General features: G+C 46.1%; 1 protein-coding gene across 5 annotated transcripts in view; it reads left to right on the forward strand.

Moving 5' to 3' along the window:
• Positions 1–24,030, forward strand: part of Arhgap22 (Rho GTPase activating protein 22) — a 191,130-nt gene that overhangs the window by 37,689 nt on the left and 129,411 nt on the right. The gene's annotated exons all lie outside the window — the stretch shown is intronic.

The following is a 24,030-nucleotide window of genomic DNA, read 5'->3' on the forward strand; positions in this document are numbered from 1 at the left end:
TCCAGGTGAACAGGTGGCCGCAACTTTGGGAGAACTTTGCTTCTTTTCTAAAAGGGAAATGCCCATGATTTGCCTTGTAGCAAAGACAGAAATGGTTCTTACCAGGGAGGGCAATGTCCTTGCTTCTACAGAAAGTTGGGTTCAAGCAAGGATCTTTCTCCAGCCGCCTGAGAGGATGCTCTGTGGAGCCTATAAAAAGCAGTTCTTCAGGCAAGCAAGGTACAGGCAGATCTTTTGGCCAGAATAATGCTCAGGAAGCTGCAGGGTCCTTAGATAAGAAAGGGAATGAACAGAAGCATATTGAGATAAGCAAGAGATGGGAGTCTGGAAAGTCCAGGACTGGGGCTAGCCAGCATATGTCCTAGCAGAGTGGCCTGGGGACTCAGCCACTGGGTGGGGTACAGAGAGTATCTCCCTGGACATCAACTTCTTGGCCAGATCAAGTATCATTTAGATGAGAACATCTGTCTTTTGAGAAAATATATCTTTTGCGGGTAACCATTATCTGTGGAAGCTTCCCTTATAAGCAGTAAAGATAAAAATGGTCTTTGGAGATGGGTGGGTGGGACATCTGGGGAGGGGCTGGGCTTGGAAGCAGTGTTCATCTCACTAGGTGTGTGCAGCAGAGACCCTTTCACCTCTTGTGCACTCACAGGGAACACCACATCTCATTAGCACACCACAAGTACTTAGGTGACTTTACTGGGTGGACCCATTCTTCCAGAGAGTGGGTCTCTCCATGGGTTGCATTGGAATGAACTGTAACCTGTGAGCCAAATGAGCAAAGGAGGACCTTGCCTGGCTTTGCTAAGGGGTGGTGGCACAGTCTGCTAATGACCCAAGGGGTGAAGCAGGCCAGACCCCTCTGAACAAGCCTAGTTCTGTCCCACAACTCCTAAGCAGAAACCACCTTGACATGTGATTAATCAAAATTGAGGAAATAAACAACAGATTTTTGTGATTTAGTACAAGAAAACTGAAAGTAAAATATCTTATTGATAGTTATTTTGTATTGATTACATGCTGAAACGGCAATATTTTTAATGTATTGGGTTAAATAAAATATATTATTAAAATTAATTTCACCTTTCTTTTTTACTCTTTTAATGCAGCTACTAGAACATTTATAAGTATGTACATGGCTCCCACATTATACCTTTTATTTTTCCATTGGTTGGTGCTGGTCTGCAAAGAGACTTCAGCAAAGGGATCTACATGTGAAATCCCAAACTTCTTATAAACATTTAAGTCAGTGGTCCTCAACCTGAAGCAGCTTTGCCACCCTTCCCAAGGAACATTTGGCCATGTCTAGAGACATTTTTGGCTATTTTGAGGAGTGCTACTGGCATCCAATGGGTAGAAACCAAGGGTTCTACTAAATATCCTACAATGTATAGAACAAACCCCACAACAAAGAATTTTCTGAACCCACATGCCAATAGTACCAAGTTTGAGAAACAGTATCATCTCTGCATGATGTTATCTGGCTAGATATGAGACAAGATTGTTTATAGTGCTATTTTCAGGCCTTAATAAAATAATCCCTTGCCCACAAAGATGTATGGTCATAAACTATGACCAGAGGCATTCTAAGATCATGTATTTAAAAGACTTCAAAAGTGGTTTTTGAACTGTGGATGTCAGGGACCGACTAGGCAGGTGAAGGGTAGCAGAAATAGTGGGAGGAGGCCAATTCCAGGTGGGGAGTAGGAGGTGCAGACACCCATGGTTTGGGGATATGGGTGCACAAGACCAGGGAGGCTGGAGTAGAGGCAGGAAGAGGCATCATGCACAGCATAAGGCCAGAGCCTGTCAGGAACCAGATTAGACTTATGGCTTGTTATGGAATAACTTTCCCTGAGGTCATTTCTGGAGAAATAAGGACCAAAAATTATATGTACATGTGCCTTAAAGAAATTGGCTCTGACAGAACTAAGAAATTCCATCAAAATTCATCCCTATCCAAACTTTTTAGGAACTTTTTTAGGGATGTGTTATTGACACAGCAAGTCATAGTTATGCAAACCCCAGCCCTGGTATCCAGTCACTGTTTTGTCTAAATTATTCTCAAACATACCTAAGTATAGACCCACTTCTACACCTTATTGTTACACAGATTTGCTAAGTTGTATGAAAAAGACCAGGGTTTTTAGGAGACCTAATAAGATCAGATGCAGTCAGTGGGCTCAGGAGCTCTGGGGTCTGACTGAAAGGTTGCTCTGCGTGGCATGTTGATACCAGGGTTCCCAGAGACCCTTCCCTAGTCACATTGACTCTTAACTTCCTGGTAGATCCCCATCCAGACCTTCTTTGAGTGGATGAAAGCTACCATCACCCTAAAAGTCATCTTTGTCTCCTCCCAGCAGAGGGAAAGATATGAGGACTGAGAACCTCTCAGGAAAAGCCTTACCGTTGGTTATCTGCATATAAAACTATCTGACTCTGTTTTTTGTTGCTGCACCAGAACATCTGAGACTGTATAATTTATAAAGAAAAGAGGTTTATTTATCTCACGGTTCTCAAAGTATAAAAGCATGGTACCAGCATCTGTTCAGCTTCTGGTAAAGGGCCTTGTGGCAGAAAGCAGAAGACGGTAGCAGGACCGTGTGGAAGGAGCATGTGTGTAAGAGAAACTCAGCGGAGGCCAGTATCACTTCACAACCTGCTCTTGCCCTAATTAACCTACTCTCTCAATCACTAACCCACTTGCTTGGAAACTACATTCATCCCTTCACAAGGAGGAGACACCATGAGCTAATTACCTCTTCAAGGTCCCACTGACTCTCAACACCCTCCCCTTGAAGAATTGGGCCTCAGCATGGGGTTTGGTGGGGATGAACACTGTTCAAACCATAGTATGAACTAAGTCTGGTCAACTATCCTGCCCTGGCTGAGTTCACCTTCCAAGAACTTAGAGGCAGATGTCAACACACACACACACACACACACACACACACACACATCATTTAAAAAACAAACAAACAAACAAAAACAGGAAAGTTCCCAAACAAGTTTGAAATGGCTCAAAACAAACCTATAATCAAAATAGTATGCCTTAGTTTTATGCGCATCACACAATTCAAATCAGACAGTGTCAAATCAGCACATATTAATTCAACCTGGCTCAAACTGAATATTATACTGTAAGTGGTTCAGATTTGCCTTAGATCCACATAGATATGGCCTGGTTGAACGAGGCTGAGTGGCACCTGGTGGCACTGGCCCTGCCCTGCTTAGCTCCCACCGGTTCTACATGTCATTGGGAACCTTTCCTGATGTCCTGTCACCAGCAGGTTTGTCCTCCACCGACCCATATTGCTACCCATTGCTGTATTCCCAGAGTAAGAATAGGTCGCTCACCCTGTCCCACCAATTTTCCCAGGAAAGAAGGATAAAGTTATTAAATTTCAATAAAAATTATTAGATATACAATGGAGCAAATCACAACTCTTTGGGATATAGTCAGAATAGCTACTTATTTCTCAAGATAGAAAATAAAAATATAAGGACCCTCTCTCCTGGGAGTGACATGGACAATTTTTCAGGGTAAGGAGGGAACTTGGTGCCCAATCCTGACCTACTGCCATTACTGCATTCTCAACTTGCTACCCTGGACCTTCCATGCTCCCTCTTCTGCTCCCATAACCTGCAGGGAACCTGGTTTTGGTGACCCTTAGACCAGATTCTTCTAAAGGCAAGAAGTGGGTCTGGTACATCCCTGTCTCCCTAGGCTTACTCAGATCCCCAAAATAATTGACCCCGATGCCACCCTAGCATGCTGTTATTGGTCCCTCTCTAAAGTTCCACAGACATAGTTTTGTTTATTCCTCCAATCTTAATTGAAGCTTTCTGGGTACCTCTTAGCACTGCCCAGCATCAAGGTTCATTGTTGTGGCTCTGTCCTATTGCACAGGTGTGAGGGAGGCTCCAAAGACCTCCTGATTCTGCCAATTTCACTCATTCTTCTGTGGAATCCTCCCTAACCATCATCTCTCTAACCTGGACCATGCCCCATTCCACCACCACATCCATTCTCCAAGCAGAAGCCCAGTCACCTAGTCAAACATAAATCCAGTCATGCACTCACCTCCAGCCTCCTCCCCCAGCTCCATCTTGGAATCCTTCAATGGCTTCCCCATTGCTCTCAGGGTCAAAATTCAGAACTTCCTGTGGCCCTCAGGGATGCCCTCCTACCAAACCTCCAGCATCCTCTCACTCCCTAAGCCCTAGCCACATGGCTGCCTTGGGGGATTTGCTCACCCCCTTTCCCTCTGGAGTTCCTGGAACACTCATACACACTCTTTAACCCCTATTCATCCTCAGCTGTCAGCTCAAGTGTCACCCACCAGGGCAGCCTCCACACACCTACTCTGGTCCTCTGCCCATGCTCTCCTTTCCTCTATGGTATTTCCTTCTGATTGTAGCTGTTCACTCCCAAGAGTGATTTTTTTTGGGGGGGTGTGGGGGTGTGGAGGGGTGATATCTGTCACCAGCACTGGACTGTGAGTTCCATGAGAGCAGTGACCATTTCTGGGTTTGAACATCATTATACCCCCCATGCCAGGCACTCAGTGGACACTCAACACATATTATTGATCAAATAAATTAGTGAATAGTTGAATCATGGGGAAAGCTTTAAACTGGTCCAGGTCATTAGGAAAATCCATCCCCCTCCCTCAACTGACTTTTGTTGTTTGCTCTTTACTTTAATATTAGGGCATTTTGGGGGGAGGTCAAGTTTTTGAATTTTATGAAATCAATCTGTAAAATATTCCTTTGGAGTTTTTGCCACTGTTTGAAATGTTGCAAGACAAAATTGCTGTTGCTGTTTAGGAGGCTCCTTTTGAAGGAAATTGTTAGACTTATGAGCAATGAGCAAAGAGCAAAGCTACTGCAGCTTTGGCCATCTCCTATAGGAGGATTCAACACTCAGGGGCCTGGATGGGTCTGCAGAGCCTGGTCAATACTGTGAGCTGAGGAAAGAGAGCTCATGGGTGGGATGAAGTACTAACCATGGCCTTGTTCTTGTGATTTTTCCTAAAGAAGCGATCCAACAGTTTTTGTGTATCCTCAATATTCAAGGCACTCAGGAACTCAGTGCTATCTAAAGACCCACTTTAAGCAGCCCTGCAGTTCGGAGAAACTATAGAGTTTGGAATGAGAAAATGCAATGATATTTTTAAGAAGGTACCTATGGCCTCTGAACACATTAGTTATAGACTACTGATGGAATTTTTAATATTGAGAAACTCATACCTAGCAAAAATCTAAGCAAATGTAAAAGCAATCTAGGTTGGCTCCACATTTTAGCTATTGTGAATTGTGCTGTTATAAACATTGATGTGGCTGTGTCCCTGCAGTGTGCTGTTTTTAAGTCCTTTGGGTATAGATCAGGGGAGAGGGATAGCTGGGTCAAATGGTGGTTCCATTCCCAGATTTCCAAGGAATCTCCATACTGCTTTCCATATTTGCTGCACCAATTTGCAGTCCCACAGCAATGTATGAGTGTACCGTTTCCCCACATCCTCACCAACACTTATTGCTGTTTGTTTTCATAATAGCTGCCATTCTGACTGGAATGAGATGATATCTTAGAGTAGTTTTGATTTGCATTTCTCTAATTGCTAGAGATGTCAAACATTTTTTCATATATTTGTTGATTGATTGTATATCATCTTCTGAGAAGTGTCTGTTCAATTCCTTGGCCTACTTATTGATTGGGTTATTTTTTGGGGGGGGTGTTAAGATTTTGAGTTTTTTATATATCCTAGAGATTAGTGCTCTATCTGATGTGTGTGTGGTAAACATTTGTTCCCAAATTGTAGGCTCTCTATTCACCTCACTGATTGTTTCTTTTGCTGAGAAGAAGCTTTTTAGTTTGAATCCATCCCATTTATTGATTCTTGATTTTAATTCTTGCACCATAGAGAGTCTTATTAAGGAAGTTGGGGCCTAATCTGACATGATGGAGAGTTGGGCCTACTTTTTCTTCTAATGGAAACAGTGTCTCTGGTGTAATTCTTAGATCTTGATCCACTTCGACTTGAATGTTGAGCATGGTGAGAGATAGGGGTTGAATTTCATTTTGTTTCGTATGGATTTCCAGGTTTCCTAGCCTAGGTGACCTTCAATAGATGAATGGATACAAAAAAAATGTGGCATATATACACAATGGAATATTTATGCAGCAATAAAAGAGAATAAAATCATGGCATTTGCAGGTAAATGGATGGAGTTGGAGAATATAATGCTAAGTGAAGTTAACCAATCCCGAAAAATCAAATGCTAAGTGTTTTTTTTCTGATTTAAGGATGCCAATTCATAATGTGGTTGGCAAGGTGGGGATGGGGATTGGGGATGAACTCTAGATAGGGCAAAGGGGTGGGAGAGGAAGGGAGGGGGCATGGGAGTAGGAAATACGGTGGAATGAGAAGGACATCATTACCCTAAGTACATGTATGAAGACACAAATAGTACAACCGGAGATACAAAAAATTGTGCTGTATATGTGTAATATGAATTGTAATGCATTCTGCTGCCATATATAACTAATTAAAATTTTAAAAAAGATATTCACTCCAACGATTTAAAAAAAAAAATGTAAAAGCAAGCCAAGACATCAGATAGGCACTGGAGGCTTCATGAACAGAAGCTTCATGAACAGAAGCCTGTGAGCTCAGCCCTGAAAAAAAAAGAAGAAAGAAAATATTTCATACAGATGTGAAGTGTACTGTTTTAAGCTAAGTGTCATTATAAAAGAATCAAGTTAAAAGAATTTTTAACTTAATTTAATATACATTAGTATATTAAATCTGTAAACCAGAAACTTAGTCACTTATTATCGTTTTCTAGTATCATGACTTTTATATAATGCTATGTGTTGTGATGTCTACATGGCCATCAAAAAAAAAAAAAAGAGCAGTGTGTTGTGCTACAATCTCATGATGCTTAGGACATCACTAGGTGATAGGAATTTTTAAGCTCCATTATGGAGCCACTTATCTATACATACAGAAGAAAACATCACTGTTGCTGGAATGGCTTACAACGGTTGAAACTGGCTGCCTCTGGGGATGGAGAATAGAAATAAAGGACTGGAGGCTACTGGGTTTGCCCCCAAGGATCATAGGGAATGCTAGCCTGAAGGTCCCTGACTGTACCAGGTGACAGCTCTGCACCCTGAAGGTTTCTGTTCTTTAGGGGCAACCACAGAATTCACAAGACCCCGCTGGCTGCTCAGTCATGAATGATGTGGTTTCCCAGGATATGCCCATGATGCCATTGTGCCCCTGCCCAGGCAGGTCCTCCCTAGGGGAGATCATGTTCACGGCCCCGAGGTGGAACCACAGAGAGATAATCATGTAATTAGTTGATACAACATCTGGCTTTGCCTGAGATTCAGAGAGGGGATCAAGGGCAGAAGAGGGGTCAGGGAGTTATGCCCAGGATGGAGTCTATAAGAGCCATTGATGCAGGAGTAGAATCAGGGTCTGGACAAGACCTCAGATAGGCACTGGAGGCTTCGTGAATAGAAGCCTGTGAAGAAGGAGGTTCACAGGACACTCACCCAGTGGTCTTCTTACATCTAGGCCAGGCCCTAGCACCACAGCATATGACTGCTACCTACCCTGAGAGTAGAGGTACCCAAGTCTGGACATCCTTCACCGCCAGCCAGGCCCTCTTCCCCACATGGAGAACACATTCTCTGCTGACAGTCTCTTATGGAAGTTTTCTCAGAAATGCAATGAAATTGCAGAGGCCTTAAGAGGAGCAAAGGGTCCAAAACAAGTCTGGTGGAACCTGATGGAAGAAGATAGAAATTCCCAGTTTGGTGACCTTTGAATGACAGTGGCCTCAAATACATTGAATATTGATTTTTTTTTATACTGAAGATTGAATCTACTGGGGATTAACTGATGAGCCACGTCCCAAGCCCATTTTTGTATTTTTATTTAGAGACAGGACCTTACTAAGTTGCTTAGGGTCTCACTAAGTTGCTGAGGTTGGCCTTGGACTCTCTTGCCTCAGCCTCCTGAGCCACTGGCATTACAGGTGTGCGCCACTACGCCCAGCTTGAAAATTGATTTTTTAAAATACTGTTTTCATTGTTTATTTTTTAAATTTGTTCTTCTGGTTTTACTTGAGGCATAATTTACATATGCAGTCCATCTTTATCTATGGTTTCAGTTACCCACAATCATGGTTCAAAAATATTAAATTCCAGAAATAATGAATCTGTAAGTTTTAAATTGTGTATCATGATATAATCTCATGACATCTCACTCCGTCCTACCCAGGATGTGAATCATCCCTTTGTCCAGCATATTCCTACTGTATATGCTGCCTACCTCTTGGTCCTTTAGTAGCCTTCTCAGTTATCAGCCAGGTGGACATGCTGTGGTAGTGCTTGGGTTTAAGTAACCTTAACTGTACTTAGTAATGACGCACCTGAGAGAGAGATATCTGACTACATATAGGATTGTCCTGGGAAGAAAAGTGCAGGTTCCCAAATAAGCTTTTGTGAAAATCAAATCCCAAGTCAATCATTTGATATTAGGGTTCTGAATGTTTCTTCTTCGTTAAGCAGTCTAGCCATAAATCAGTTGTGGGCACATTGTATAGGTTTTTCAATCTGGTGACACTAAAATTGATTATGTTTTTGTTCTAATTGATCAGGGCCAACATACACTGGAGGTTTTGTTCATCTAACTGAAGAGACAAACCTGACTGTTCATGTTCATAGACCCAGGTCTCTTCATAAGGCCCTCTTTTTCTCTTTCCCTGAGAGCCCACCTATCTCAGTATGACTCTTTCACTATTAATTATATATTAAGTTTGCAAACAGTCTTGTCTACTTTCCTCTTTAAGGAAGGAAAGAAAGTGAGAAAATTTCTGTTCAGTGCTTAGAATGTACCAGACGTGTGCTGGGTTTTCTGTTTACATGCAAACAACTCATTTTAATTCAACCCTATGTGTAACCTCCACCAGCACCTTCTAAGGGCAGTATTCATGATACCACCATCATGAATACAGGCACGGGGGCCAAAGGAAGAGTGGGGTCAGACCACCGACTCTGTCCTAGTCATATCAGATACGTCCAGCTGAAAGGCAGCCCAGCTGGTGGCAAGGGAAGGGAGGTCAGGATTAGATGTGACATGGGTTGGAGGTGGGCATCCTGTGGAAGTGGCCCTTTCTCGGAACTGGCAGCAGTGTTGGCCATGGTGTGAAGGTGTGTGGCAACACAGAAGGGCCAGACCCCATTGACCCATGATGCTGAGGAATCTCAAATTTGGCTGCTATTTTATTTTGCTTCCCTATTTCATGGTGGGGGGGGTGACTTAGCTCGAATGTGCAGACCCATGTGCCCTCACTTCCTGGCTGGCACTAGGTGTCAGGCACATTTAATAACAGCAGCACCCGTTGCTAATGCTTGTTGAACTTATGTCACCACGCTATCTCTGCCTAGCAGGCCCTATGTCCACTCTGGGCTCTTCTGGATAATGAGATGTCCTAGAGTTGATTCAGTTCTCAATAAACAAGACTGGTAAATAGCTCAGTAAACAAGATTAGGCTGGTATTTCCACATCCATCCCGGGACTGCATGACTAGCTTTCACCTACTTCTTTGAAAGTGTGCTTGTTAGTCTGGCTCCCGCATCCGCATGTCACGGGTCTGTGTTTTGGTGGTGGAATTTACGTGCCGAGGTCCTATTACATCTTCCATGGAGGGGCACATGCGTCATCTTTCATCCTCAGAAGACTCCCATTGACAAAGAGACCACTGCTGCCTCATGTTTCAGATGAGGAAACTGAGTTGCAGAGAGGTTAGAGAACTTGCCAGCTGGGAACAATACCCAGCCAGGAAGTGAAAGTGCTGAGATTCAGACTCCAAAGGCTCTTGACACCTCCTGCGCACTTTACAGATTTAGGAGCCCAGCCTTGATGTAGAAAGGAGGAGAGGCACCCAAGGCAGAGAAAGCCTTATGTGGCAAGGCCCAGCAGCACAATCTAGGGCAATCTGTGAGCACCCGGACTGACTGCAATGCAGGAAGTCAGAAGGAGGCCGTGGTGGTGGGGGAGGGGGTTGGGGGAGTGGACCTGTCCCACAGATTGGCAGGATTTCTTTCTTTCTTTCTTTTTTTTTTTTTTTAGTACTGGAGGTTGAACCTAAGATCTTGCCTATGCTAGGCAAGGACTCTATATATCCCTAGTCCTTTTTATTTTATTTTGAGACAAATTCTCACCAAGTTACCCAGGTTGGCCTTGAACTTGCAATCATCCCATCGCAGCTTCCTGAGTAGAGAGGATTACAGGCATGCACCATTACCATGCCCACCTCAGGCAGGGTTTTAAACAAGAGAGTAATATGACTGACTGGAGCATTAGGCAATGATGCAGGCTGTGGTGTGGTCAGCAGTCTGCAGGGAGTGGCCCCGAGGGCAGGGAGACAGGACCTAGGTAAATGCTTATAGGATCAATGGCATCAGTGGCACTTCCCATCTGCTTTCTGCAGAGAGCATGAGGGAGACAAAATAGATCTGCTAAGAGTCAGGGACCATGGCCAGCTAGGTTCCTCTGTGTCTGGGCTCAGCACTGTGGGCATCAGCTGACCACCTCCCTTTAGCCCTGCATAGTTGGTAATTCTCAGAGTGTTTTAAAAACATAGATTGAGAACATATACTCTTATCCATCCCCAGTCTATCTGCTGCTCCCTGAGGCCCAAGTGCTAGAAGAAGGCCATTGTGTCCAGGAGAGGGACACTGCAAGCTCAAGACCCTTCCCTCCTGCCTCCTGCTTTCTTCCCAGATGCCTTGAACCAGCTGACAGGCACAACTAGCTCCTCATGAAAGATACCCAATGTCTATAACTTTAGTAGACAATCAGGGCATGGGCACTGCCAGATATGGGAATGAAGGCTCTCCAGGCCAGCCTTGAGGCCCCAGACAACAGTAGCATTGCCCGTGACCTTAATATTTGAAGGTGGAAAGACCCAAACTGGATTAGGCCTGGACCAGGAGGCTGCTTTGGACTCTCCAAGTGAGCCTGCTTAGGCCCCTGCTCCGACTGCTGAAATCATCCACAGTCTCAGTGATGACTTAGCCAAGGGTGGAGAAGGTATTGATCTCAGCTAATGGCTTGTAGGCAGGCAGAAAATGAGATTTATAATTGATATTGAATTAAATTTACCAATTCCAGGCTTCTGGTGAATGGGCTGCTACTCTGAACAGGAGTGCAAGCAGCAAGCATTGCAGGGTCCTGGGCCAGTGGCTCCCAGACAAGGTCCAGAAGAGGATATAGAGGCTTCCGTGGGGCTTGGCCTGCAGTAGTAAGAAACAGTGCCATCACCCATTCATGCTGCGCTCCTCCATTTACAAAGCACTTTCAAGCTGTCCATTCATTTTATCCTTACCACAGTATAGGAAGTCAGCAGGATTCATATTTTGCTCCCTTTTTGAAGTGGAAAGATAGGACTTCAAGAAGCACATGGATCTCAGGGCTCCCAATTCTGTGCTCCCTTCCTGTCGTACATGCCCTCTCCCCCTCTGCCAAGCTAGGAAATGTTACAAAACTATAGTTCCATGTTTATAGTCTTCCTGTTGGTGTGCCTCTGATTTTAGGCACAGAATCGGTGGATCTCATGCCCTTCATTTTAACATGGTGTGGAAATGGGCAATGGGCAGGAGAAATCCCAGTGGCAGATTTCTCCCACACCAAGAAGACCCATTACAAGGCTTGGGGGTCTCTTGGATTGGATCTTTCCATCTTTGAGCTTGAGGGTTCTATTTCTTCTCCCATTCATTCACTCATTCACAAGCATTATCTGGGACTCTCTTTGCTACATTTTAGGAATTCAAATCTGAGGAAGGTACCCTCTCTGCCCCTAGGAAGCTCATAAATATCAGTTTGGCCCAGAGAAGCCCATGTCCAATCAGAGAGAGAGAGGCAAGGACCCCAGACAGCATAAGGAATGGAAGTCAGTCACTGCTCTGAGGTCTTTCCAGAGGGGTCTTCCTACCATAGGAAGCCACTGTGCTGATGCTTCAAGAGTAAAGCGGGCCGGCATGCTGGGTGAGGGGGTCCAAGGAAGGAGAAAGGCAGACGGGGGCAGAAGTAGAGCGTGAATGGCCCACAGGACTGCTGGTTGGCCTGGAGAGACTGCAGTGCGTGGGTGACAGGGAGGTGAAGCTGAGCATCAGCTCCCAGACACCTTCCACAATGTATTAATCTCAGGCTCATGTTGCTAACAGATAAGGATGTGGTGAAACTTGTTTCTACCCTGGCAAAGGGACATGGCCTCTTCTAAGAAGTCCTAGCAAAAGGAACCCCAGCGTGGGATGATGGCCAGGATTTCAGCCTGTGTCAGAAGTCAGAGGAGCCCTCACAAGATGCTCTTCTTCAGAGGAAGGATTGTCAGGAGTCTGGCAGTGACTCAGGGAATAGTTGTTTCAAAGTTAAGGTTAAGCCTGGGGACAGAGGTAGACCCTCACCCTCTCATCCTCCACATCTTCCTGTTGCCCTGCTAGACACATTTTCTTACCCCCTAGGGTGCAGGGCATGGCTTACTTTATTTTAGCCTCAGCCTCAGCCTTAGCTCTGGCCTCCCTGCCTCCTTCAGTAGCTCTATTATCCTAGTCTGATCTCCTTGCTGCTGCTTCCATGCTTCCCTCTTCCTGTATATGTGGCAGGGTGACAGCAGGACCTGGTGTGTGGTTGTGTGCTCCTTCTTCAGCTCTGCTCCAGCGGCACCATCTCCTAGTGGCTCCTGTAGGTGAACACATAGGAGATCCCGTAAACTCAAGCACTGGATAAATGAATGCCAGATACCGTTGAAGCTGAAAGTTCATTCTGCACAGAAATGAAGAATAAGCAGTCTGGGTGTTGCCCAGCCTCCCCCAACCCCTTGCCAAAAATCAGTCTGGCTGAGCCAAGAGGCAGACCCAAGAAAGCCAAATAAATAAATAGATAGATAGATCATAACTTTAAAGAATGGGATCTTTTATAATGATTTTTAAGTCATTACAATAATCATTATGGAAAACTTCCGAACTTTCTAGGCTACCTTACCACTCTTTTAAAATTTAATATTTTCATTGTTGCGGGTAATGATAGACCAGGTACCTCAAGTTCTCCAGGCATTGAAGAGAGACCTCTTAGGAGGGCCTGGTTGGTTTTCTAGACCCTTTAGTTGAGGGACCTAGGGAAGAACAGATGGCCAAAGGGAGCCGAGGAAGAATGCTAAGTAACAAGTTAAAAAAAAAAAACAAAACACTCAGTAGGGGCACTCAGGAGCCATCGTGTAATAAATCATCTAATGCTCAAGCAGTATTCCCAGGACAGCATGGGACCCCGTCAGAGCCCCCTCGACCTTGGCTGCAAATCGCATTAACTTTATGAAACCATCCTGTCGGGCCCCTCCAGAGTGCCCCTTTCATTACCTCACCCCTCTCTTCTCAATCAATCTTTCAGCCTCAATACTTACCCTTTAAATCAATTCAACTCTGAGATCCATCTTGCTATTTCCCCAGCCCGCTTTAAAATCCCATTGACTTTTATAAATCAATTGTGTTTCAGCTCTCCTGCAGCTACTTCTCCATGCTCTCAGGGCTGCACTTGCCAAAGCTGCAGATGGACAAACACCCCTGCAGACCTGCTTCAGGGCACCCAGACCCAGCAGGCGTGGTCCAGAAGGGATATGCTCAGCAGGTGCCAAAAGGCCAAGGCCACCTAAAGTCTATTTAAAAAATCCTGGACACAATCAAATGTGTTTGGTGGGGCCTCCAAAGTAGACCGTGAATTGAGGATTCACTTGCAGTAATGTATTCAAGAAGTGTCTGAAGGGTTCCCCAGTAGAGGGGTTATGGAGTGGGACAGGGACAAGAGACCCAAGCTCAAGTCCAATGTAAAGGCCAATCAAAGGAGATGTCAGCCTAAACCATCCTGGTCCTTCCGCTCCCAACTCTGCTTTGACCAAGGGCTGCCAGCAGAGATGACATAAATTCCTAGGCATTCCCACTCTTCCAGTGTGGACAGACTCCAGTAGTCCATGGACAGTTTTCCTAAATAGGTCAACCATCCTGAGATACCCGCTGGGAGGAGGCTAACGTAAATCACAGTGAGAGGTGTGGGGCATATAACCTGAAAAGGAACCTGGAGAATTCCATCTGCACTCTGGCAGGATCCACTATCAGATGTGTCTTTGGAGCCATTTCTAATATCAGTAGCAGTTGGATGTTCCTGTAACTGCAGTGTGAAGGATCAACATGCATGCACCTCCCCAGACTGGCCCAGAGAGGCTCACCTACTGAGAGGCCCATCATGCTCACTCACAGCCCCCGATCATGGTCCTGGAAGGACCACAAAAAGGCCAGGCCCGAGTTTTTCACCAGAACCTGTCTGTTCACCGTGTGCTGTGATTGAAAGTAGTCTCTCCTCCTAACCCAGGAGCTTCCCGCAGGCAGAGACTCAGAGACTATCTTTCTTGCTCCATGTTGTGGTCCAGGGTCCCTCTAGTGCTTATCATCAATAAGGACTCATAATCACTTATCACTTTAGCAATCTTTTTCATGGTTATTTTAGATTTCCTTAGGGGATCCACCTCAAAAAAAAAAAAAACACTTTCACTTAAAATCTTTCATCATAATTTACATAATCAACACAAATTCCATCCCTTTATGAAATGCACATTATTACAGCTCCATTCTTCCCTTCATGACCATAACTTCTGTTAGAGATGGGGTACATTATTTGGCAGACCTTACTCTCATACAAATACCTGCATCTGCAGAAAATCCATTGCAATGCCTTTTGTTTAGGGTAGGTGTTTCTCTTCTACTTTACATAATTTTATATTCTGTGTGTCATTCTACAACTTGTTTTCTTCTATAATAGAATCTAAATAACCCAACCTTCCCTATTTGTAGGTTCTACGTCCTCAGATTCAACTAACTGCAGATTAAAAGCATTTAAAAATAATTACATCTATATTCAACAGGTACAGACTTTTGCTCATGTTATTATTTCCTAAATGAAGCAGTATAACAACTGTTTATGTAGCATTTACATTCTATTAGGTATTACAAGTAAACTAGAGATGATTGAAATTTATGAAATTTACAAGGGACTTGATATTTTATATAAAAGACTTGAGCATTCAGGTATTTGTGTACCTGCAGGGGATCCTGGAACCCATCCAGGTATGACTGTAAATGTTAATGTAGAGCGTAAAAGGGGAGATAGGAGGGTTACTTTTTTTGAGATCTGACCACCAAGGAAACGAGTCATTGGGAAAATGGCATTTGAGTGGAAAACAGCATCTCAGGCGAGGACACAGCAGAGAGTCCACACTGGCCACACAAGCCCAGGAACTGCAAAGGCCAGAGGAGGAGAGGCCAGAGGAGGGCTGAGAGGTCACAAGGCTGGATGTCCAGGACTCCTGTCCACTCCTGCCCACAATGGTGGCTCTACTTTCACTCTGAGCCAGCTTACTGGAAATCCTGCAGGGTATTCATAAGGAACAACTTGATCTAATTCCCATCTTTAAAAACTCACTGGCTGCCCTATTGAAAAGGGACTGCAGCTGAGGATGGCAGAGTAGGGAGGCAGAAGCAGCAACATCAGGGGAGAAAAGACGGCAGCTGGGAACAGGGCCTGAGGATGGGGTATCCACTGACCAGGATGGGGGAGGCCATGCTAGGAGCAGGTTCTGGGGCAGGAGGAGACCAAGAGTTCAGCTTTGAACTTGTGACATCAGAAGTGGCAGGTGGACAGTGTGACACATGGTCTCCAGTTCAAGGTTGAGCTACATAGGGCCTTGCACACATCACTGATGATTAAATCGATGACACAGCGTAGATAGATGTGGGACCAGCCCTGGGCAATTAAGAGGTTGGAAAGATGCAACAGAGCTGGGAAACTGGAAAAGGTGGGGGTGCTGGGAGAGGAAGGGCCATGTTGGAACTCAGGGTAGAAAATGGTCCCAGGACAGGGAGGAGTCAACTTGTCAAGTGCTGCAGGGCAGTGGAGGAACCAAAGGACTGACCTGTCCCTTGAATTGAGCAATGTGAGGGTCATTGGGGACCATGATTACAGTAGTTTGGGTGGGCAGAGGTAAGGGAAACCTGATTGGAGGGTGTTAAAAAGAGAATAGGGCAGGAATCAGAATCGGGGAGTGAAAGCTCTTATTTTGAGGAGTCAGATAAAGGGGGAGCTCTCCCGATTAGCTCATGTATTTTCTGATTGTTTCCAATGTCTGTATGGTTGAATATACCGTTATCTGGCCATTTTCCTTCTGATGGGCATTTGAATCTTCTGCATTTTTAGCTATCCATGGGCATCCTTATATGCCACTAGCCCTGCACTTGGGGTTCTCTCTGGGGTGGGAGGGTAGGGACAGGAGAGAAGCAGAACTACTGAGTTGTAAAGGATATGTGATTTTTAGCTGGGGGTGGTGGCACACACCTGTGATCCCAGCCACTCAGGAGGCTGTGGCAGGAGGATCGAAAGTTCCAGGCCAGCCCCAGCAAGGCTCTAAGCAACTTAGCGAGACCCTGTCTCAAAATAAAAAATAAAAAGGGCTGAGGATGTAGCTCGGTGGTAGAGCACCCCTGGGTTCAATTCCCAATGGGGGGTGGGGGGGGGGGGGGAAACAAAGATGTGTGATTTTAATCCTAAATACAGCTCCAGTGTCCTCTATCTAGTGACTTGCAATGTCTCACAGCCTCACCAATACATGACATTGTCAAACTTTCCAAACTTTACCTGTAAAGGATACCCAGTGTTGCATCTTACAATGCCTGCAATTTGCATTTCCCTGCTGATTGTTGGAGCTCAGCATCCCCGTACATCTGTTGGTCATTTGTAGGTTCTCTTCTGTTCAGCACCTATTCAATTCTTTAATTTCTTCAACTCTGAGAAATGCAAGATCCCTATCTCCTTGCTGGGGAGAAGGCCTGTATCTGTGATTCATCTGCTGGCCATGCACCCCCTGCTGCATTACCAATACCTGGATATGCACAGCTCTGTGTACTCCTCTGAGGAGACACAAAACTTCAGTACTGGAATTGTTTGTCTGAACCAGGGTCTTGACCTCTTGAGTTTGAGTTGACCTGTGTTTTCATTCTGGGCATCCCTGGCTAAGGAAAGATGCTCATCTTGCTGGAGTCTGCTCAGAGCCCTGAGGGGTGGCCCAGGATCCCTTCTGCTTTGGAAGAATTATAGTGTTCCTAGTGACCAGGAGCAGTCCAAGTTTGGCCACATCAGAGCAATGTTGGGGGACGCTGAGAAAGATGCTTTTCTCTTCAAGTCTCAATTCTAAAATCTGCGAAATCAGAGTTATCCTGGGGGATAAAGAAATGACTCATGACTTCTGCCTGTCCCCAGCTCTGGTCGTCACAGCCACTTGTGCACATCCATCCTTTCGGTTACTCACTCCCCCGACCCCAGTCCTTCCCATCTCAACCATACCCCTCCCTCTACCTCCAGCTGTCCCAGGAAGGCCAGGCCAGAGCTAACACAATGGGAACAACTCTACCGATACTCACAGCCCCATGTCCTTTCTCATCTGGCCCATGGCAGTGTCTGGAGTCACCAGCATCATCTGGGCCAGGACACCCTGGCCCAGATCCTGGTTAAGACAGCAGCCTGGTACAGGTATAGTCAGAACTGAGTACAAGGAGAACCTTGGTGCACAGGTGATCTCTCCTATCTCCGGCAGAGAGGGTCGCAGCTGGCCAGGTGCCCTAGTATAGTACAGTACCTCACCACAGCCATCTGTGCCTCCCTGCTTCCTGTCACACACAGGATGGCTTTTTGCTGCTCCAGGCAAGCCCCCCACCCCCCACCACCAACACACGTGTACACAGTGCCTGACCTCAGGCTCCGCCTCCTGGCACTTGCCAGAATGCTCTCTGTGGGAAGTGCTTCCTCTCTGACTTCTCTCCCCACCCACCTCACATACACAGAGCCTCAACCTTCACCAGTCAAATATGTTTAAACACAAAATATGTTTCCCTTCAGATGCCTCCCTCTCCCCTCCTTGCAAGGAACATTCTAGAAAGAATTTTCCATGCTCTTTTGCTGCCCTCACTCTCCCAGAGCACTCTCCTGGACGGTCTGTAAGACAGCTCTTGCTGCACTTCTCTGCCTGAGAAGCCAGGCCGGGATTCTCTCTCTTCCTCTCATAAGCTGTAGCCTTGTCTTCCAGCCCTCTCTGGGTTTTCCACTCCATTCTTTCCCTGGTGGCTCTCCTGTCTCTCTGGCTGCTTCTGCCAGTGTCTCTCAAAAGCTTCTCTGCCCCTTCCTATCTTCACTCCTCCTAGTTCTCAGAATTCTCCCCTCAGGCCCCTGTTTCTTACTCCCTCCACAGGCTTCCTGGGAGATGTTATGCAGGCTCGGAAGGGTTAAGTAGCTCACCCTGAAGTTAGGTAGGCTCTGATTCCTAAACAGACCCCTTGCCAGTGCCTCAGGCAACTGTCCCAGCTCTCACAGACCGGAAGTCATAGCATTTGCTGTCAGGAATAAATAAAATTACTTCATTTAGGCTTGTGCATGACATGGAGTATCTAAGCTCACAATGAACAATCACTATAATACTATCATAATAATTCTCATCCAACACTTACGGAGCACCTCCCTCCCACATGTGGGCCCTGGTCTGAAGCTGCCTCTGTCCAGCATGCTCCCCTCCCATGGGTCACATCTGACTTCCTCCAGGAATGTCCTCCTGGATGTTGAAAAGATGAGGAAAGCACAATGTACTCCAGTTGCACTTGCTCTACTCCTCCTCCTTGACACAAAACTCTCTCTCTCTCTCTCTCTCTCTCTCTCTCTCTCTCTCTCTCTCTCTCTCTCTCTCTCTCCTACAAACCATTGGTCAGCAACCCCAACAACCCCTCCTCCTGAATGTCTCTATGGGTGGCACCCTGCTCTCTACACATCCCAAAGACCTACATCCTCTGCCCTCCACCCCTGACGTTCCTCCCTGGGTTGTTCCCATCTGCTTCCTCAGTTTCCCAACAGCCTGATTCCTGAGAGGATCTCAGGCTTCCAGGGCTCCTGCTGGGTCTTCAGGCCCCACCTTCCCTTCTCCCTTCTGGAATTGACCACCCAAACCAAGACCCTGGGTTCTGAATTTGGGATTGCACCATACTGGTACACTGATGGATGTGTACACACAGAGACACACACATGCAAAACAAATTCTGTGATACACTCACATAATTTAGTGTATACATTCTCTCTCTCCCTTCCTCTTGTTTTCTTACACACACACACACACACACACACACACACACACTCTTGCACATTCTCTCTCTGTCTCTCTCTCTGACTCTCTTTCTCTCTCACACACACACACACACACATATACTCTTGCACATTCTCTCTGTCTCTCTGTCTCTCTCTGACTCTCTCTCTCTCTCTCTCTCTCTCTCTCTCTCTCTCTCTGTCACACACACACACACACACACACACACACACACACACACACACACAGACATCCAGAGCTCCCCAGTGCTCCCCAGTAGGGAGTTGGGTCCCCTAGGAGCTCCCTGCTGGTCCATCCTCCTCCAACTCACCTCCCTCCCTGCTTCAAGCAGATGCCTCTCAGGCTTTCGGAAGTGAACACAACAATCTTCTGTCCCAGGGGCTATAGTCTTAGGGAGAAGCAGACATATGCAGGAACCACAATATTATTATACACTAGGCTATTATTCATGCAATCTTAAAGGAGAAGTGAAAAGAAAGAGGTGAATTTTTGTGGAGTACCTCTGGGAGGACCGGATGATATGCTCCATATCCTGAACAGAGGGTAGGATTCTGACATTGAAGAGTAGTGGAACCAAAGGCCTTTCCAATAGAGGTTGTCTGATGTGACCCAAGCCCAGCACATGATTATATACCCAGGTTGCTTCAAAATTCAGGCATGAAGATGTGCATATAATACACAGACACCTTGGAAGCTACTAACTTGGACAGGTGGTCCAGGTGGAGGTGTGTGGGTACATTAGATGATGAGCTGTGAACTTACAGTGACTGCCAGGCTGGGCCAGGGGTGGAGTTTCTCTATGCATAACAAATAAATACAACTAGTTTTAGAGGAAGCAGTCAGATTATTAGACCCATTTTTAGAAACTGTGGCACTTTCATGAAGGGGTTAAGTGTGTAAGCCTGAAGTTAGGCAAACTGAGATTCCTAAACAGCCTGCCTCCTGTCACCTGGGCCCTTGACAAACCATCTCAGCCTCTGCAAACATTGGCTCACATATTTGTGAACAGAAGAATTACCACTTGTTGTCAGATTAAATGAAGTGATTCATGCAGAGCATTTCCTTGGCAGCTCCATAGCTCTTTAGGAGACTTCTTAGGAGACTTCTGTGGAAGCTAAGAGGTAAGAGTCAGGAAGTAGTCCAGGCCAGAGATGGTTATATTTGAATTGATTCAGTAAAAGGAAGTGAAAAGAAAGGAGAGTGAGAAAGAGTCTTCAGATTTGGAAACTAATGAAGTCAGGAGTCAAAGGGGAGGGATTTGCAGGAACAAACTCTGCGTGGTCCAGACTATTTGGGTTGAGGAAGGAGAGGTAGTTGCGTGTCTCCCCCCCATCCATACATGCTTGTCAGCAAGAGGAGGTGACAGTGTCCACCTAACACACAAACTGTGCCAAGGGATAGCAAATGCCATGCTCCTTCCTTCCTCCTTGAAAACCAGAGTCCGATCTGCCCTGAGGCCGGCCCACGTTCTGGTCAACCCTCCTGAATTCCATGGGTTCCCCATCTCCGGATGACTCTGCAGAGATCCGTGCCTTCTTTTCAGTGTCTGAACCCTTTGCCTGTCTCACATGACCTTGGACCTTTCATTCCTGCATGGTTGTGACTTATTTCCCCTGCCAGACCAGGAGATCCTCAAGGAAACATCAACTTAAAATTCTACACTGCATCTGGCAGACATCTACCAGTGTGGAATGAATGCATGAATGTTGTGCTTATGAGCCTCGACTTGGAGGAAGGCCAAGGGCACCCCTCTCCTCCCTGGGACAAAAGCTTGCCCTGGGCTTTCTCCCCAGATTTCTCCTCCACTCTAATTAGTACTGGAGACTTACTTAGCATGTCAAAGCCTTTTGACTTAAGCCTGGTTTAAATATTTACAGAACCAAATAAATTGATTAAAGGAAGTGCTGAGGACAGGAACAATGGTTATTAATAAATCATAACCATGATTATTTTCCTTTTGAGAAGTTCAGTCAGCCTGATAAGTAATATTCATGTGATTGATCACTTGGGGAGAACCCTGCACTGGTCTGGCCTCCCATGTGGAAACAAGAGCCTCCTTGGCAAGCTGTGAGGCACAGGAGCTGGCTTCTCTTCTCCTCCTGGAAGGCCAGGGAAGAGTAGAGCATGGGGTTTGGCTGCCACCGGCAGGACCCCCAGGGCTGCCCACATGTGCTGAAATAGAGAGTGCACAGCTGCTGACATGGAGCCCAGCTACGTAACCTCACCTTGTTCCCTTGCCCCAGTTAACAGGCTCCCTGATGCCTTCTCTCTCCTTCCTGTAATTCTCAGGAGGGCTGGTGCCCAGGGTTTGGGAATGAGGGCATAGAAACACCTCCTTCTGTTCTTTGTCTTGTCATATGAAGTCTCCTGCAGGCCAGTCATGTCATCTACCATGCAGTCATTCCTGCATAAGTTGCTGGGCTCCTGCTCTCTGCCAGGCTCGGTGTCCATGGTTCTATGTCCAGAAAGTTCAGCCTTCCTGGGACAGCCAAACAGAGAGTATTTCTGTAGACCTCTCTGGTGGAAGTCTCAGTGGCACTCAGGATAGTCCTGCTGCACCAATGAGTCCTGGAGAGTTTGCTGAGTTTCTGCTGTGCACCTGTCCTGTGCAGGATGCTCTGGTGATACAGGAGGAAGAGCAGGTGCATTTCTGGTGGAATGTGCCAGCTTTGGGCCCTGTTTTTTTAAAAAAAAATAGAACCAGGAAAGTGGCCCTAGATGTTCCATGGTTCATTAAAGACTCCAGAGGGGCTGTACAAACATCTGTGGAGGAACAGAAGGGTCTAAGTAGACCCTACCAATTCCCCAAGAAAAGGAAAAAGAATTCAAGAATAGACAGTGGAAGCCTGAGCCAGCTCCACTCACCTTTAACCAGAAAACCCTCACTCACAGAGGCACTGCTGCCTACCAGGTCTCAATTTAGAAATCTCAAGCAATTAAAAAGATAAAGGCCCAAGCGCTGGTGACTATCAATTCTTAACCCACTAAAAGAATTTGAGACCTGAGAAAATTGAGACCCAGACAAGCAAAGTCAGTTACTCTAGGGACATATCTGTCTTTCCTCCTCAATGTTCTGCCAGGCTGCACCAGAATACTGGGGTCATGATAACCCTCTTCTCCTCATGGGCATCATCTCCATGGCCCCCGGGCTTAAGAGTCCCCAGCTCTGGAAGGGGATCAGCAAGTGTCTGTTGGGTACAGCCTGCTTCTACTCCTTGCCAGAGGGAGACAGGATATAAGATCAGATGAGGGGGCAGCCCTGGGAGCAGAGGCCCCTCCTGAGGCCTGATGTTATTGGGTCTCACAATCCCTACCTGCCTCATCTGTGCTGCAGCCCAGCCTCACCTAGGCTGAGTGTTTCTTCCAATTCTGGGTCCTCCTTGGCAAGGACGCTGAGCTTGCAGGGCAGAGATGCTGAGCAAGATGCTGTGATACTTGGAAATGAAAGGGCAGCCTATCCAGGACTGTAAGAAGATTCATCTTTTCGCCCAGCTTCAGGAAACAGATTCTTCATGGAGATGTCCATGATTTCCATTATCATAACTATCATCACTACAGTAACTAGTCACTGGGTCCCTCAGACGTGCCAAGCACTCTGCCAGGTGGGCTGTCTCCCCTCCTCCAACTTGCCCTGCTGGGTGAGGGACTGTCATCATAAATGGGCCCAATTTGCCTATCTGCAGACCAAAACACAGAGTTCACAGAGCTGGCAGTGATCCCAACATAAGCCTTTGTCCAAAGCCTGTATTTCTTCAACTGGGCCCCTTTGTTTCTTTAATTAAATAATTAACAGAAAGAATGTGAATGCTCAGCAATGCTGGAAACTTTTGGTAACATATGGTGGGGCATCAGATTGCATATAGGGAGCGTAAACAGCTATTAGGACTCAGGAGGGTGTGCGTGATAATTCTGCCTCCAGAACATGGGGAACAGACCCAGCAGCAAGGTTGGGAACAAAAATGCAGATCAGTCTGAAATGCAAGAAGGTGTGAAGCTCAACCCTGGTTAGGGTGCTGCTGGGCTTCAGAGGTGAGACTGAGTTCCTGGAAGGAGCAACCTCCACTGGACTCCTCTGGAGTCCCTCCCTTTAGTCTCTGGAAAAACCCCACTCCCCTGAAGGACTGCCAGTCCCATTCAGTGTGCAAGGATACCCATGGAGCTGGCATACCTACTTGGATACCAGAAACAAGAGGTGATCCTGATGCTGAACCCTTCCAGAGCCAAGGTTTATGGGATGGTCTCATCATTTTGTTGTTGTTGTTCATGCAAATGTGCTAGTTTCAAGATAGTATTCCCCGCTATAAGATTTCAGACGAAACTGGGAACCACCAGGCTATATGCTGTAAGACAAGAGCTGGCTGTCATGTTATGTTTAATACCATGTTGAGATTCAGATCATTAAGGCTAACTCTAAGTATACTGTGTTTAACTACCATGACTTATGTCCATCCCTTGGCCCCACAGTGATGAGGACCACACATACAGAATTGGATAAGATCCTATTTCCTGTTTGCCCACCCCTCAAGGCTGAAGGGACAGAAAGGCAACCATATAGATGAGTTCCAGCCACAGGCTAGATATGTCCTGTAAAGGAGGGAATGTCTGCCTGGAAAAGATTCATGAGGAAGATTCCACAGCAGAGGTGTCATCTGAGTTGGATTTTGAAGGCTGAGTATGAGCTCACCATGCAGCCAAACCTAGGGATTTAATGGGGGAGGATGACAGAAAAATCTAGGCTAGTGAGACAGGGTGGGCGGAAGATAGACC

The sequence above is a fragment of the Ictidomys tridecemlineatus genome, chromosome 1 (genome assembly GCF_052094955.1).
Source record: "Ictidomys tridecemlineatus isolate mIctTri1 chromosome 1, mIctTri1.hap1, whole genome shotgun sequence".
NCBI lineage: Eukaryota > Metazoa > Chordata > Mammalia > Rodentia > Sciuridae > Ictidomys > Ictidomys tridecemlineatus.